The sequence below is a fragment of the Rattus rattus genome, chromosome 3 (assembly GCF_011064425.1).
Source record: "Rattus rattus isolate New Zealand chromosome 3, Rrattus_CSIRO_v1, whole genome shotgun sequence".
NCBI classification, from domain to species: Eukaryota; Metazoa; Chordata; class Mammalia; order Rodentia; family Muridae; genus Rattus; species Rattus rattus.
The window spans coordinates 180,861,139-180,878,086 of NC_046156.1; positions in this window are offsets into that span (position 1 = coordinate 180,861,139).

Consider the following 16,948-nt stretch of genomic DNA (forward strand, 5'->3'; position numbering starts at 1 on the left):
CTGATGCAAACGTGTCCTTAACGTATACACGTGAATCATCAAAATGATTCAACCAGGACCAAAACAGTCCTGTGTCTGATTGTGACAGTAAAATATGGTAATACCAACACTGTAGGCCACCTGGATTCTCCTGGCCCTGCCTTGTGCCCCTTTGCATTTTGTTGTTGCCTTAGATAAGAAGATCAGTTTCACATAAGAAGAACATGTCCATGTTCAAAGATATCAGGCTTATAAACTCTCTAGGTCTCTAGAATTAAGAGTTCCCTGCCAAAGAGAAAGATACCATGTACAAAATGTATAGGACTCCGGTAGAAGGCAGAAAAATAAGGGGAAGGAATTCTTCAAAATTCAACCAAGTGTGAAAAATACTGTCCAGAAATTAAGGGGCGGGGACTAATAGTGTTACTTAGAATTGGGCTCAAAAGAGTTATTAATCATTTGGAAAAGTATATTTTCAGCATGACATCCAAATGACAGCTTGATTAGTAGAGAGAAAGAGAATAACATTTGCAAATGATGGTAAAAAAAAGAAATAGCTGTCTTTCTCACTGTTCCATTGTGGTCAGTGCTCTATCGCCGTGAAAAGACACCGTGACCAAGACTTGCTTCCTGTTTTATGGAGTTAGTCCATGGTCGTCATGGTGAGAAGGAGCATGGAGCAGTAGCTGAGAGTTTCATGTCATGAGTAACAGGCGACAGGCAGCAGACACTGGTCAGGCATACCTCGTCCAACAAGGCCACACCTTTTTTTAAAGATTTATTTATTTATTATATATGAGCACACTGTAGCTGTCTTCAGACACACCAGAAGAGGGCATCAGATCCCATTGCAGATGGTTATGAGCCACCATGTGGTTGCTGGGAATTGAACTCAGGACCTCTGGAAGAACAGTCAGTGCTCTTAACCGCTGAGCCGTCTCTCCAGCCCACAAGGCCACACCTTTAATTCTACTCAGTTTCAGTAAGAATTCAAACACACTGAGCCTATGAGGTTTATTCTCATCATAACCACCACAAAAGCAAAGGTTAAAAAATATGTTTCTCCTCCTTCTTTTTTTAAGACCTACTTTATATTTTATTTCCAATATTATTCCAGCAAGATGTCATAAAATCCTTAAGACAGATAGGAATGGGACAATTTAAGCTTGCATCTATGATAAAGAGGACAATCCAACACAGAAAAGCTGAAAATGTAAACTCAACAAAGACCAATGCAATGGTCTTACAATTAGTGTTCTAATTAGTGTTTAAGGAAAGACTGGCCTAAGAGAAGAGTGAAGCACTTCCTTTCTAGAGTAAACAACTCAGGACATATGGACAGCAAAATAGCCATGTAGCAGGAAATGGGAAAATTAGCAGTTTTCTTTTTTGTTTCATTCATAAAAATGTGACTGCCTTGATTTGTTTCAGGAAAATCGGATCTTCATTTAGGGATTTTTAATAGGGTTGGAGAGTGCCAACAAATGAAAGGAATTCTTTCTGTATTTTTCCACACAAATAAAACCCTTATCACACACAGACACACACACACACACACACACACACACACACACACACACACACACACACACACACACATATATATATTCCAGTTAGTGGTTTGTCACAGCAGCAGAAAAATAGAACAAGAAAATCACCGTCAAACTTCCATTTGTATTAGTTATTCCCTTATAATTTGAAATGTCACCACCTAGTTATGTATCCATAATCAATATAAATCCATATTGCCTGTTCTACATGTGTATATAAAAGAAAAATCATAGCATATTTTATGGCTTCCTTAAAACTAACATTTTTTTTTCACTTTTCGTATTCATCTTTTCAGTGACTATGGTTTGTTAATTCGCGTGCTTCTGTGGTACTCAATAGATACCACAATAGATAAAATACATGTTGATGACGATGTTAATTAATTCTTCTAATCTGAGTGGCAAAAAGTGTACTACAACAATAAATGAGGGTAGGAATATAGCTCGATGGTAGAGTTTAGCATTTTTAAGTCCCCAGCTTCAGTCTCAAAACCTAATGTAAAATAAAACAAATGATGAGTTTGGTTAATATAATAATAAAATCAACAGAAAATTCACAGCCCCATAGACATGCAAAAATATAGATTATGTGGAATATAGGTTTAAAAGTCTAGATTAAAGATTACATGTTATTGCTTATTTCCAGTAATTGTTGAGAAAATATGAATTTCTAAGGGTAGATGAAGTAACTCAACAATAATATTTAACCAATATATTAAACATTTTGTATTAATAATCACAACAAATATTCTATAAATATATTGTCTACTCTTCAGTAATACAAGATCATATCCACTGGCCAAAACATCTCGAGTTCACAGCGAGCACCACAAGCAGAAGAAAACTCCCCGTGGGAGCAAGCCGCATTATTTGTGGTGAAATTCAAATATAGGACAAATTCTGTTCCTTCTCAGAATGAATGTGCCTTTATGCAACAACTGGAGTAAGGAGCCTGTTGCTGGGAATCCTTTGTCCGCTGGACCAAAACCATTCTTCCCTGAAAGCAGAGAGATAATTTGCAAGTGAAAGGCGAGTTAGAAACCTAGAGAGCAAATCAGAGCTCACTTTTTAGGAAATTTAACACCTCATTTGCCAACACCCACTTTTCTCTATGCAGTTCCCCTAAATATGTAAACTGACCCTATGCTTTTCGAGCATCATCTTCTTGTTCTGTTGTTCTTATATGTTTATTTAATAGTAGTGGCTAGATCTGAAAGTAATAGGAAAATCAGGAGTCAGATATGACGTCCACAGTTTGAGAGATAGAAACATGAACCACACAGTCAGCCTGTAGTTAGTCCTGGTGAATAGAATCGTGGTAATAATACTAGGAATCTGATGATGGCATGGGCAGACAGCAGATAGCAAATTAAATAAGTCATGCAATGTGAAGGAGATTTTCACACATTTGCTGGCCCGTCTCCAGCCAGGGCTTGCTGACATTCCAAGGCTTTGCTGTATACCTTCCGTGCTATTGTGAGTTCCTAAAACCTTCATGAGTTCCGGTCTATTGGAAGGAGGTGGGGCCATAATGGACTTGCCCTTTATAGGAATCCTGAGATGCTGACCTTTCCCCTTTTTCTGTCTTCTCAGCCTCCATCTTCATTGTAACCTCTCCGTCATGATGTTCTTTCTCCTCACAGGCACTGAAACTATGTATCCTTGCCAGTACACATGAAAGCTGTGGGCCAAAAAGGCAAAAAACAAAACAAAGTTACAAATTCTTCCACTTATATCGATTCTCTCATGGACTTTGCCACAATCATAGAAAGCTGAGGAATCTGGGAAACTACATATGTCAAGCTACTAAAGGCCAGATGCTACATTACTAAATATGTAGTGCTTGGTGTAGTTTGGAAACTATTTAAAAGAAAGACCTTCATCTCTTATTTGCATTGTTTATTTCAGTCTGAATTTTCTCCAGGTTTAGAAGTTTAAATACCATCTGCCCACCAACACTAAAAATATAGATTAACCAATATATTTGCTCTTAATTTCAAACCCCATATTCCCAAATGATGACCTGTAAAAACAGTCAGCATTCAGAAACAAGAAGGAAATATAATTCTTAAGTACACCTTTCTTTCCACTTGACTCTTCCAATTAACTGGATAGCATACATGTAAAAGCATCATCTTTTATTTTGTTGCTCAAGATAAAAGCAAAAGACTCAATTTTTAATCCATATTCTTTCTTTATACTTTCTATACATACATTATAATGTAAACTCTCAGTAAACGCTATTGGTTTTATTTTCAAAATAGATATTAAATCGAATAAATTCTCTCTTTTTTGACCACAATCACTTTGGGACCTAAGCTAGTCTATTCATAACTGTGTTGTGTTCTCATTGATAGGAACGGTTATCTCATGAGTAGAATTCTGCAGACACCTTTGTTTTCATCTCCATCCATCATAGCCATTTGACTCAACTTCCCGAAGTCTTCTCTCAGTATTGATTACCTTCTAAAACAATCAGCTAGTGGCAAGATTTTTAGAGGCTCCTATGAAATGATTGACAAAATCACCCATCAGCATCGTTTCTACCCAACAATGTAATCAACTACTCATACTGTAACAAGAACAGTGAAAGAACTAAATGAAAGACTACTGGCAAAGAAGAATGTCACCTGTACTTATTTCAAATGATATAGCTTAATACATAGAAAAACACAGAGAGATGGAAAAACAGTGTGTGTGTGTGTGTGTATACATATATATGTATTATATATATATATATCAAATACATGTACATATATACATGGTAAAACTTGTTGCATACCAGATATACTATAAATAATACAATTATTAAGTAAACAAACACCTAAGTAAAGATAGCATTTCTCTCTATCTTTTACTGATGGATGCAACTAAGAGGAGACTTGCTGTAGCAAGTGGGCTGCAATGATGTGCACAATACTGAGGTTATTCTCTTAATGAAGAGAAACACACTCTTGTTTTCAATCTCTTCTCCTTCGATTGGAGTGGATGCAGTAAGGTAGATGACAGATGTGGAAGTGCTTGTCTTAGCACAAGATAAAGTATACATTTTGAAAAGAAATATCAGATAGAAAGATCTTAGACTTTTGAACGTGCAATTCTATGAGCTTAGATAGAACAACCACAGATTTCACCTCTAAGAGAGGTCCTAGAACACATTTCGCATGGATATCAAAGATAAACATAATATGACATACTATGAAACTTAGTTTTTCACTCAGTATTAACAGTCATAAACTGCTATTCCTTGAATATATTCATATCAATCTTAGTTGTAATATCTTTCTGAATAATACTTTATTCATAAGGCATCATAACGTATTTATGGAATTAATGAACATTGACTATTTAGTTCAGTGAAACTTCAGTGTCTGTTGCAAATTGTAGCAGTACAGAATTTAGTAAATTACATAATCCAATGAGACTTTACTTAATAATGAACCCATGTGTCATATTAGGAGCCTTTGGCTGCTCCACCTTTTCATCATTGTATTCGGTGCTATAATATGTATGTTCGACCACATCTTTATATTCAAGACAGCTGCAAAAACAGCTGAATACAAAAGATTATTTTTCAGGGTATGAGAAACATCAGCTTTTCTGACAGGTAAATCGCCTCATGGGCAGTATGTTTTCATCCACATCTATATTGAAAAAGGTGCACTGGATTAGAGTGAGATAGCATTTTTTTTGGTTATATTTGATGCTTAAAAATCCTATTTTTGACCTACCAACGTTGAATCATTCACAACTAAGGTGGAAAAGCTAAATACAAAAGAAGAGCAAGAAACATTTTCTAAGCACACTGACCCGATCGATTTCTTCTGTGAATGCTATTCACAGTCTTTGCTAATGCTTGTCAGGTTATATGCCGTATTCTTAGCTGTGTTTAGTAATCTCAGTGTAATTAGGTGCTCATTTGTTACTAGGACATATTTCCTTTTTGTTCATGCAAAGATATATTTTAAAAACATCTTAAAAGTTTTATTATTTTGTGTGTCTGAGTGTTTTGTGTGCACATACACAGCATGTGTGCACTTGGTACCTGTGAAGGTCAGAACAGGCATCAGATCCTCTGGGGTTGCAGTTGTAGGTGGTTGTATCATATAGGGGCTGAATTTAGCCTCAGGTCAATGCAGGAGCATCAGGAACGCTAAACCACTAAACCAATGTTCTGGCCCCAGAAATTTACAATGCTAATTGAGTCGTATTTACTAACCTTTGGAAACCTCACAAACTGAGTATTATTTAAAGCTTTCTTTGATTAGGATAATCATAAAATTTGTTTTATAACTTTTAAATTTTAATACAAGATGAATAATGTGCTTTGAAAAGTTAATTTATTAAATGTCTCCACCACGACATACTGAGATTCTATGCATGCTTGTGTATCTGTTGTCCCTGATTCTCGGCCAGAATTATGTATTTTGAATTATTTGTAAACATAGCACTGTGAAATGATATTGTATATGGTAAAATGCATTATTACTATTTTCATACTGAAAATATTCATTCGCATTCACACACGGTTATATAGTTTGTATGCTTCAAAGAAGAAACCTAGTTCAATTGGAATTGAACTAAAGTTGTACAGTTTTGAGCATAATTGACAAGAGTATCTTCTTTTATGTATCCATATATATATACATATATATGTATATAATTATATACATGTATCCATATATATATAATATAATATATAATTCAAAATATTCAATTACTTTATTTGTAGTGGTAGGATATCAGATTCATTTTTTCCTTATTTGTCCATACAACATACTATACAATGTTTTACCCAAAAACGAAGATATGATTATATAAATTCTGAAGAAATTAATGGTCTTTCAGTGTTGTTTTTGAAACAAAAACCCAAATGTCTTATTTACCAAATGAAGAGTCAGGAACCAATCGCTGTGCTGAAAGCCTGCTAGCTCAAAGAGACAGTGAAAGCACCCAGCTGACTTTCCTACTCCACCAATGACCCAGAAGGAAAAGCCTCCTTCTTCTCATTCTCCTCATGTCCTTCTCCAGGCTTCTCTTTTCTGGGCTTTCTTATGTTCACCCCCCAGTCAACTGGTTGCTTTCCCTGGCTCTTGACCTGTGGTTGACTTTTCAATCTTGTTTACAATAAACAGATAACTCTCAGATTAAAGGTATGTGATAGGTTTGAGCCACATTACAACAAGAAACAGGTTTTTCCAGCGCACAATCTCTCTCACGATCTGAGCAAATACTCTTCAACATATTGGATTAAAGGGGTGTGCTAAGACAGAGCCACGCCTCAATTATAGACAGAGGTTTTCAGTATACCATCTTGGGGTGCACAATGTGATCAGATATCCAGTAACACTTTAGAATCCACAACTTAACATTGGTCGCATGGCAAATATGAAAATAGTAAATGACACTTGCATTGTACCTGCCTGCAGGACCAATTACGACATTCAATTTGTATTACATATTATCATACTGTGTTCTTTGATTTTATTGCCCTGCACCTGCAGCTCTTTTTGATGAGGAACAGAGGCGTTCCTGGATGGGCTGTGAGTGCATATGCAGAGAGTCAGAAGGGTACATCATTTAATGTTCTTGCGGTCTATCAGTGGCTAGTGGCTGGTGGCCTAGAATGGGAAATCCTAGAAGCCACAGAGCTCCCAGAACAGGCAGAGGGGTGTAACACATTTCTTGAAATGCAGCTGTTTTTTCCTCTGCTTTATCTTACTTCCCTCAACTCCTGTAACTGTCTCTTAGGAATATTGCATTAATAAGTAATTTACAAAGGATTGACAGTTTATGTTCTACGCATAACTTTTCTTTTTGCCTTTAAAAATCCCATAGCATTAATTTAAAAACTAGAAAAATCACAAAATGGCCAGAGATCTCCCTCTCTCTTTCTTTCTTTCTTCCTTTCTTTCTTTCTTCCTTTCTTTCTTTCTTCCTTCCTTTCTTTCTTTCTTCCTTTCTTTCTTTCTTTCTTCCTTTTCATCAAATAGCTTTCTGGTGGAAACATAAACACTTAACTTATCAAACATTATCTTTAAAATTCAGCAAATTTACTTTATTCTCAGAAAATAAACAAAATAAAAATCCATTAAATACAATGTTAGTTGCAATGCTTTTTGGATGAACTTTTACTTGCGGACATCAGTAATTTGAATTGTAATGTTTCCACCATATTTTCAGTTTTCTTCACTCTGGAAGCATTAACATTTTAAAATATGAAGGGCATATTAAAAAAAGGCTATGGAATAGCATAAATAAAGTATTTATAGCCTAATATTGCAATAATAAAAGCAAAATTTATATACAGAATTTGTGATTTATTTAAGTGATTTATTTTAAATTCTATTCCAAGAGCATACTTAAAATTTTTTAATATCAAAATTAAGATGTAAATATACTATCTGCGCATTTTGTCATTTTCATGGTTGAGACAGTAGTCTTCAGAACCCAGCATTTTGCTTCACTCAGAGGTAGAAGATTTGAGCAATGAGCAAAGATAAGTGTGGACAAGGTCTATTCACTTCTATAGTGTAATCTGTCTCCCGTGGCTTTTGCTTATCACTGCCCGGAACTCATTTTATTTCTTTTAGGAGCTTGCATGCAGCTTGGCCAGAGTAGTAGAATTATCACTAAAATCAGCCTCATTACTGCATGACCAGTGAATAAGACCCTGATGATTCCTTGATCCCTGTTTGGATTTATACATTTTATCAATCACTAATGTGGCCTCTGCCTTGTGTTCCCCAGACCAAGGATTGCACTGCCCAAGTAAAAAAGAAGCAAGCTCTTCATACACTAGTATAGAGTAGAATTGTTCTGCCTTTGTCCCTTCCCATCTCCCATTTCTCTGTCCTCAAATTACTGGGAAAGGAGCTAGTACTTAGAATTATTTGTGCATTGTGATATTTTTTGAATTAGTTAATTGGTTTTGTTGGGTTTGGTGGACTTTGACTTGCTTTGTTTAAGCATCTTCTTTGGCTGAACTATGATTTTAATAAAATATGGTACCGAATCCTAGAGAGCACATTGTAAGATTTTAAGGCATATTGTGCTTGACAACATGTCTGTTTTGGTCTATGGAATGAGACATGGCTATGTAGAATGAAGACCTGACTTTAATTTCTTTGTTAAATTTGATTTTTAGAAATGCATTTTTATTTGAACTGATTAATATTGGCTGCTATTCTTGGTTCTTGGTGCTTGAAATATCTAGGTAAAAAAATACATAGGACAAATCTGGGGGGAGAGAATTCTCTATAAAAGGAGTTATATAGTGTCAAAAGAGTGTCAATACAGCACAAACCGTAGTAGAGGTTTCTGTGAAGAACTTAGGAAACAACCCCTCTGTACCCCAATCAGTGCCTGGACAGCTCTCTCTCTCACTTATCATTTGCCCTCAGAGCATCATTACTAACATCTTGTAGACTCCTAAACTATCTCTTCCAAGGTAAGCTGTAGAAGAAAGGGATTTTGTCCACTGGTTTCCTCCTGCTGTGCCAACAGCTTGAACAATGGTTCACAGTAAGTCCTCATGGAATTCCTACTTCACAGGAATCTCACTAAGAAGCTCAGATGTTTCCCTTGTAGGCTTTTATGATATCACAGAGAACAGAATTTAAGATCCAAAGTCTCAATTTAAAACACTTTAATATAAAGAAATACAGCACATAACATATTAGTTGCTCAGATAACACAAAAATGAAGACTCATATTTCTAATATAAGATTGAATTTAAATGAAATATGCTTAAATTCTTAAAGTTAATACTCAAACTGAGAGTTTTGCTTAATGGGCAGGAAAATGTAGGATATTTAGTTTGTGAGGAGTATGTATTTAGCCAGGGATTTGTCAAAATAAATTAACATACAGTTTGTTTTAAACAGCTAAGATTTAACCTCCCTGTTTTCTTTTGCATTGTTTGGCAACATTTGGGTGCAATGTTTTGACTTTGGTTATGCAAAGTTTACAATAGATTGGAATTGGCCTGAAGACCAAGTCATATAAATAATGAACAAAGTAAGTGAGCTTTGTCTAATACAAAGGTAGGTGTAGTGGGAAATATTATTGCTAGCTTTTAATAATTTGAAGTGTCTGTTTAGTTAAAGAGTCTTCATTTGTTCTAATAGATAGTGGCTGTCTTTGTGGAGAGAACTCACAGACAAGTCAAATCAACCTTATACTTTCTACATGCTCAATTATTCCAAAAAGGTAAAATAGACTTAAATGTCTCATATATTTGAGAATTAAAAATATCTTATGGCAATTACGACAGCCATTACTAAATTCAGAAAAACTAGCTTTCATGTACCACTAAACATTCACAGAAGAGTAGAAAGTTCTTGATGAATAAGATTATCTTAGAATCTCACCTGTGTCAATTAGGAACCTAGAAATTTTACATAAATTCTTAATTTCTTTTAGTGACGATGAATGGAGTGTACTGGAGTGATGTCATTTCAATATACATCAGGACTGATTGCCTCCAAATTTGGTTCCAAACTGAGCAAGTGCCATGTTAGACAATGATGTCTTTCTTGCCACTCCCAAGAAAATTAAACAAACAACAAGGGTCATTTTTTTGCTTTCATTGTGTTTTTTCTACAATTTCAACCAAGATGCCTTATTGATTTATATCGTGTTGTGGAAATATAGATCTGAGTAGAAATGTCTATAGATGTTTGAAACTGAGAATGAAATTATGGATATATATGATACAAAAATATTATTTTCTAAGACTCAGTGATAAGGATAGTGTCTGCTACTGAATCTTCCACCTTGAACTAATTATTCAGTTCTTCTCTATCTATAAAGAACCAGAGAATGAAAAGCTTCTTAAGGAAATAAGAACTTCAAAACAAATAGGAATTAGGATACCTTAAAGTTATTGTTCTTTCCCAATACATTTTTGCTTAATTTTAAAGAGGTGACTAGTTGGAGTATTTGTAAAGAATTAAAAGGACAATGTCAGTGAATATGAAACATCGAACAGGACCTTTAAATTGTTTGCTTCAAAGGTAACCTATTAAGCCAATCCCACTTTCTTCTCAACACTCACTTCAATGATTGCCAAATAGACTTCACCCCTCGCCTATATTTAGGTCAATAGTATTATTATTTTCTTAAGACTTTTGAGCTAACGATATCTCTGATGTATGAGAAATAATAAGCTATCAAGAAGGATTCTAGGAGGGACCATGTAGAGACTCAATAAGTTCCTGAGGAGGATTTGTTGATGCTTCTGAACAAGCAACAGTCAACCTTTTAAAGCTCAAAGACATCTCAGTTGCCCCAGCCTGAATTATCACAACCATCTTTTTGTAACTATTTTTGTTACATGTGCTTAAAAACATTCTGGTAAAATATTAATCAAAGTACCCAGTAACTGATGGTCAATCAAACTAGCATCTATACACATGTCAACTAGATTCCTCATGAAAATTTCTTTCAATGTTTAAATTACATTGTACATGCACAGCATTAAGTTGAACTGATGAAACTTACCAGAAAGCTTGTCAATTATCAAATTGGGGTGACTTGGGGATCCTAAGAAGAATAGGGTAGTGGCTATTTGCCTAGTGGAATGGAAATGTTTCAAAATTTTAACTCTTGGTTTGGTGTTGAGAAAGAGACTAAGTACAGTATTGCCTAGCCACATGTATTAATAAAGGAATTGGCAGAGTGTCAACAAGATCTCCACACTGGAACCATGCCAATTATTTTTGGCTACCACAACTCTTAACAATCTTTGCTAACATCCCTTCTTGAAGAATGCAGACTGGAGAATGAATGGGGAATTTTAGTATCTGCGGAAATGTGAATGGTATAACTCAATATTTTACAGAAGCCTGATTTATAGGAGAGCAATGGGAAATTATGTGTGAGATCTAAAATTGCATTCTCTTGGGATCATTTCTGCTTTTCAAGAGAGAGGCAGATCAGGTCAGACTTTTATTATTTTTGGCTAAAGGCCAAAGAAAGTCTTACAACGTGATCCTAACATGTCTAAAAGAAAATAAAATAAAAACAAAGCTATTTAATGTAAAGTTAGTAATAGCAGTTGGGTTTAAACTTTTTTTAAAAAAAATGACAACACTCTAACTCTTGAATTTACCATTTCTACAGGCAGTGGCTGAGCTTTTCATAAGCATCTGCAAATATCAGACAAGAAGAGACACTTCAAATTCAACGAGACTATAAAGAATGTCTTCTTTCATAATTCTTAAAATCAGAACTGTCTCCACGAAGCTTCTTACAGAATTTCAGATCCATGCTGCGGAACCCATGGAGTACAGACGGTGTTTTAATGGATGGATTTTAGGGTTGCCAACTTGATGATCTCAGTGAGCTCTGGCCTCTGACTCTTACTTATATCACTTGTTATCATGACGTTTTTCAGTTGCAGAAAGTTTGAAAATATTCCTACAAAGGAGTAACCACTCATAGACTCACATCTTATACCACATATGGGAAAATGAGTGATAGTGCATTATTTATCAATTAGTAAAATGATTACTACTAATCAAGCTTTGACTGTATTTCTTCCTTACATTAAGAAACAGACCTGTCTATCAACATTTTGACATAGTCATATTTCAGATCATATTTCAAATATAGATAGTGTATAAGTACCCTTTAAAAGACAAATGCAGCAAAATATACTATTTCTTATATTGCTTCCTTTTAAGCACATATAATATCTTTTCTTTCCTTCTTTCCTTTCCTTCTTTCCTTTTCTTCTTTCCTTCCTTCCTTCCCTCCTTCCTTCCTGCCTGTCTTTCTTTCTTTCTTTCTTTCTTTCTTTCTTTCTTTCTTTCTTTCTTTCTTTCTTTCAATCTGTAGGAAGGGTACCATGGTGAATTTTCAGTTCTGGGTGGAAGTTGGCAGCTATGCAAACCTCTGTGCAAATGAATTAGATTTGCTGCCTTAACACATGGGTAAGCAAGATGTAAGCTTATATCACATAGTATTTTAGCCTCTGCTACTATAAAATCACTGCTCAGATTTGCAAGTTTGGATGGAAACTCATATAATACTCAGTCCTTATTCCTCCTTTTCAAATTATTGAGTACTCTTTTACATAAACAACATCTCCCGACTTTAGTATTACATATGTATTAATGTTTTTTTATTTATAGACTTAACAAACCCACATTCTGCAATAGAGTCTTGAGGGTGTTTTGTTTAGCTTTTTGTTTTTCCATCTCTTGGTTATTCAACAAGATTTCTATACTGTTCATCAGTGGGTTTCTGTGACTTCTGTCTCCCTTATGTTGATGAGCTTATTCTAGTCCTGCCTATCAGAATATAGCACATCACTGCTAGATTTTCCCCAAAGTGCCCTCAGAAAAATCAAAGTAGGAAGGACCTGAAGTGTTAGTTTAAGTCCTGCAATTCGTTTAGGGTCTTTCTTGCAGCAAGGGTCTCCTGCCTGATTTGTGTGTTAGCATTTATGTTCTGCAACATTTCCTACTTACTCATCAAGGACAAATATCACATGGAACTGAGGCTCTGTGCTACATACATACATACCTTGTACCACAGCACATTTCTAGCAATATAGGAATATATGAAAAATGCTTTAATGAAGCCCAGCATCCCTATGTATGTATGTATGTATGTATGTATGTATGTATGTATGTATGTTCCGATTACTGCCCCGACTCCTCGTCATCCCTCACAGAGCCCCTCCCTTCATCCGCTTCCCCTTCTCCTTTGGGTGGGTGCCTTCCCCTGACTTTTTCCCCTCACTGGGCATCAAGGCTCTGCAGGAACATATGCATCCTTTCTCATAAGGCAGCCATATTAGGGAATGGATTTCACTGTCCTTTCAGGGAAGCATTAAGGGAAGTCCCTCTGTCCTTTTGCTGCCCTTTTGACAATGTAAGTCATACTCACACAAATAGCAGATACTAAACTATCTTTCATTTGTGAATATTCAAGGTATTTTTTATTGTTTCCAGGAAGTGGGGGTATATCAGCAATGGAAATAGGAATAAAGAAAACATAATAAAGGATTTCTACTAATGGTAGATCTCTAGGGGTGGTCATCGTCATCCCTCTTTCTCACATTTGAGGATGGTAGAAGGTTACCTCTAGGTGGGAAACAATACCACTATTTTACTTCCTTGTCAGAGAAGCTAATTATAGGTATTGAACATACCTTGTCTTTTCCTCTGACTGATCTAATGTCAGGATGAAGGTGGTGACATCTATGTCATCATGCTTGTATCCGTTTGTCACGATGCGCATACTACCTTTACAATACTGGATCTAATTGGCATAGATATGCATTATGTCTTTGTGTTTAAAACCCTGGCATTCAGCCATCACTTGTTACACACATATAACTTCATTACCTCATCTGTATCTGGCATCTTGCAGAGTTAGTTTAATGCATGTCTTTCTACATTCTTATCTGCCCGTGTAGAAATTAAACATATATTGTAGGATGTTGTAACAATCAAATATTCTTACATTGTTTTCATTTATTTTACAAAGAGATAGAACATTGTATATATTTTACACTGAGTACACAATAAATTTCTATAAAGTAACTACTATAGTCCATATTTTACAGTACTAAGAAATACACATTTTCTAATCAGGTCAGAATTTCTCTTACAATGGGGAAAATGTGTAATATGTGTTAAATATATTATTAGTTTGGCAAAATAAGGAAGGGAAAAGAACACGTTCAAGATATATTGCATAAAATTTTGATGGCTGTGAGTGGATACACATCTTTAATCCTAACTCTCAGGAGGCAGAGACAGGCAGGTCTCTGAGTTCAAAGTCAGCCTAGTTTACATAGTAATCCCAGGACAAACAAAGCTGCATAGTGAGACCTGTCTTAAAAACGCACACTTTAATTAATTCACGGCATAGATAATATTTTGATAAAATGAAAAATGCATCAGTTCCATTTGTACATTGCAATATTTACCATTATGTACATTTTATTGACATTATTTTACTAGATTATACATAACAGCAAATAATCAAGAAAACTTTTCTTGACTGAATAATGTTCAACAAAAAAACTACTCAACTTCTTTAATATATTCTGAAAGCATAGGTTTGATTTGGAGAGGGAAGCAATCTACAAAGCAAATTATATATTGCTGTAATCACAATAAAAATTTCAAGATCATTCTTCACAGATATTAAAGATTGTACAGAAGAGGGAATGGCAAAATATAGCCAAGGCAAATCTGAACAAATAGGCTGGCAGGAACTTACTGATTTCAGATTGTTCTACAGAGCCATGGTAATTAATCCAGTAGGTACTAGCACAAAAGCATACACATTGGTAAGAGAGTAAAATAAAAACCTAAGTTTTTAAGTATATGCAAATATACTGTTTTAGCAAATATATGAACATTATACAATGGACAAATGATAGCATATTTTGCAAATGGTGCTGAGAAAACCTGGTGTTAATATGCAGAAGATTTAAACAATTTTCCTATCTTTTACCTTAATTGAAATGCAAGTCTAAATAGATCAAAGACATCAACATAAAACCCGACACTCTGAAACTACTAAAGGAAAGAATAGAGAATGGATTTTGACATATAAGTATGGGTGAACGGTTTTCTGAACAAGTCTCTAATAACATAGAAAAGATGACAAACAGTTGAAATGTTGGCTCCCTGGGAGTAACAAAGTCTGCACAATAAAAATAACAATTTATAGAGTAAAGAAGTAGGCCACAGAATGAGAAAAGTCTTTGCCGGATATTCTTCTGATAGAGATTTGATGTCTAGAACATGCAAAGAACTCAAAATATAAATACCCAGGAAACAAATAAGCCAGTTAAAAACTTGTATACACAGCTAAATAGAATCCATGAAAGAAAAAACACACCTGGTTAGTGAATACTTTGAAATGTTCCATTTGGGGCAAGGCATCCTCTTCCACCAAGAAGGCGTTTTCAGTAGGGTACACATGGCGACGTCAAAGAGGAAGAGGATACCTACAAAATCGCCAGATCATCTGGAGAAACCCTGGCAATAAGCAGGGTGACAGATATTACAGCTAGATTGTCACCACCTGAAAACCTTCTCTCTGAGGACAAGCCTTTGTGGTACCAGAAGACTCTGTGCAAGCTTCCAAACGGCAGTAGCAACTAACAGACCTACCGACCTATGACACCTATTAACCATTTCAACAACCAGGATGGTCCAATGGCCCTAAGGTGCTGTAATGGCAGGCATACCTCGACAGTAACAAACAACTTTTCTAGTGGGATTTAAGACCCACTTAACAAGAGAGAAATTATTCCTGATCCTGGAAACCTAGCAAACAAGCTATCCAGGGTTAAGGAAGTCATAGACCTTAGGGAGAACCTACAAACCCCACTTTACTAAATCAGCATAACCATCAATATAATCTAAATATTTTCATTATACTTTTGGATAAGCATAATCATCACCTTCATCAAGGAAACATCTCTTTAGGCAGGAGACCATTACAGAGAAACAGAACTACTTAAACTACAACCGTCTAGAGCCCAGTTCCAGAGGCTACATCTACAATAAAACTCAGGAACTTAAGGTTCAGGATCATTGCAGAACAGGGAGCTGAAGACTGTGGGAGCCAGAGGAGCAGGGAGTTGGCTGTGTGATGGTATCTTCTAGGAAGGTCAGAAGCTATCAATGAAGTCTTAATAACATGATTTCCTAAATGTCACTGTACAAGGACAACAGCAAGAGGCACGGTAATGTGGAGTGAGGAAATCCCAGGAGGCCTCAGCCCTACACAAAGAACAGCTAAGGGATACAGGGGTGGGGGATAATAATCCTTCCAAGGGAAGAACACGCCAATTGGTTATCCAGTACCAAGTAGTCATTCCGGAAACCATGCATACAAGTATCATTATACAAAATGAACCCATACACACATGGATAGAACAACAATTAATAAAATATAGGCCATATATTTGGAAAAGAGGGTTTGTAGAGATGAAAGGATGTAATTATATTATAATATTAAAAATTAGAAGAATCAATGCTCATCATGTGTCCTACTTTCACACACCTATAGTGTGGGAAGCCATCAAGTACTGCTGGTTTCATTGTATTTATTTTAATCAGCTTCAATGATTTATTTTTCCACATTTACACATAGAGAACATGGGGGCCAACCAGGTCAAGTAAACTGGCCAAGGTCACAGGGGCTTATAAATAACAGAACCAGCATGAAAAGAAAAGCTGTTTGGCTAATAAATTTCTATTTACTCTACCATGTGACTGAAATTAATTCAATGTCAAGATAAACATTTAGTAATAACAGAAAGGTATTAGTGTAATTGTAATAGGTGACACTTGCTTTGGAAATATTTAGTGTCACAGGCAGCTGAAATATTTTCTAAATATATTATACAGTCCACCAAATAACAAGATATTATTGTCAGC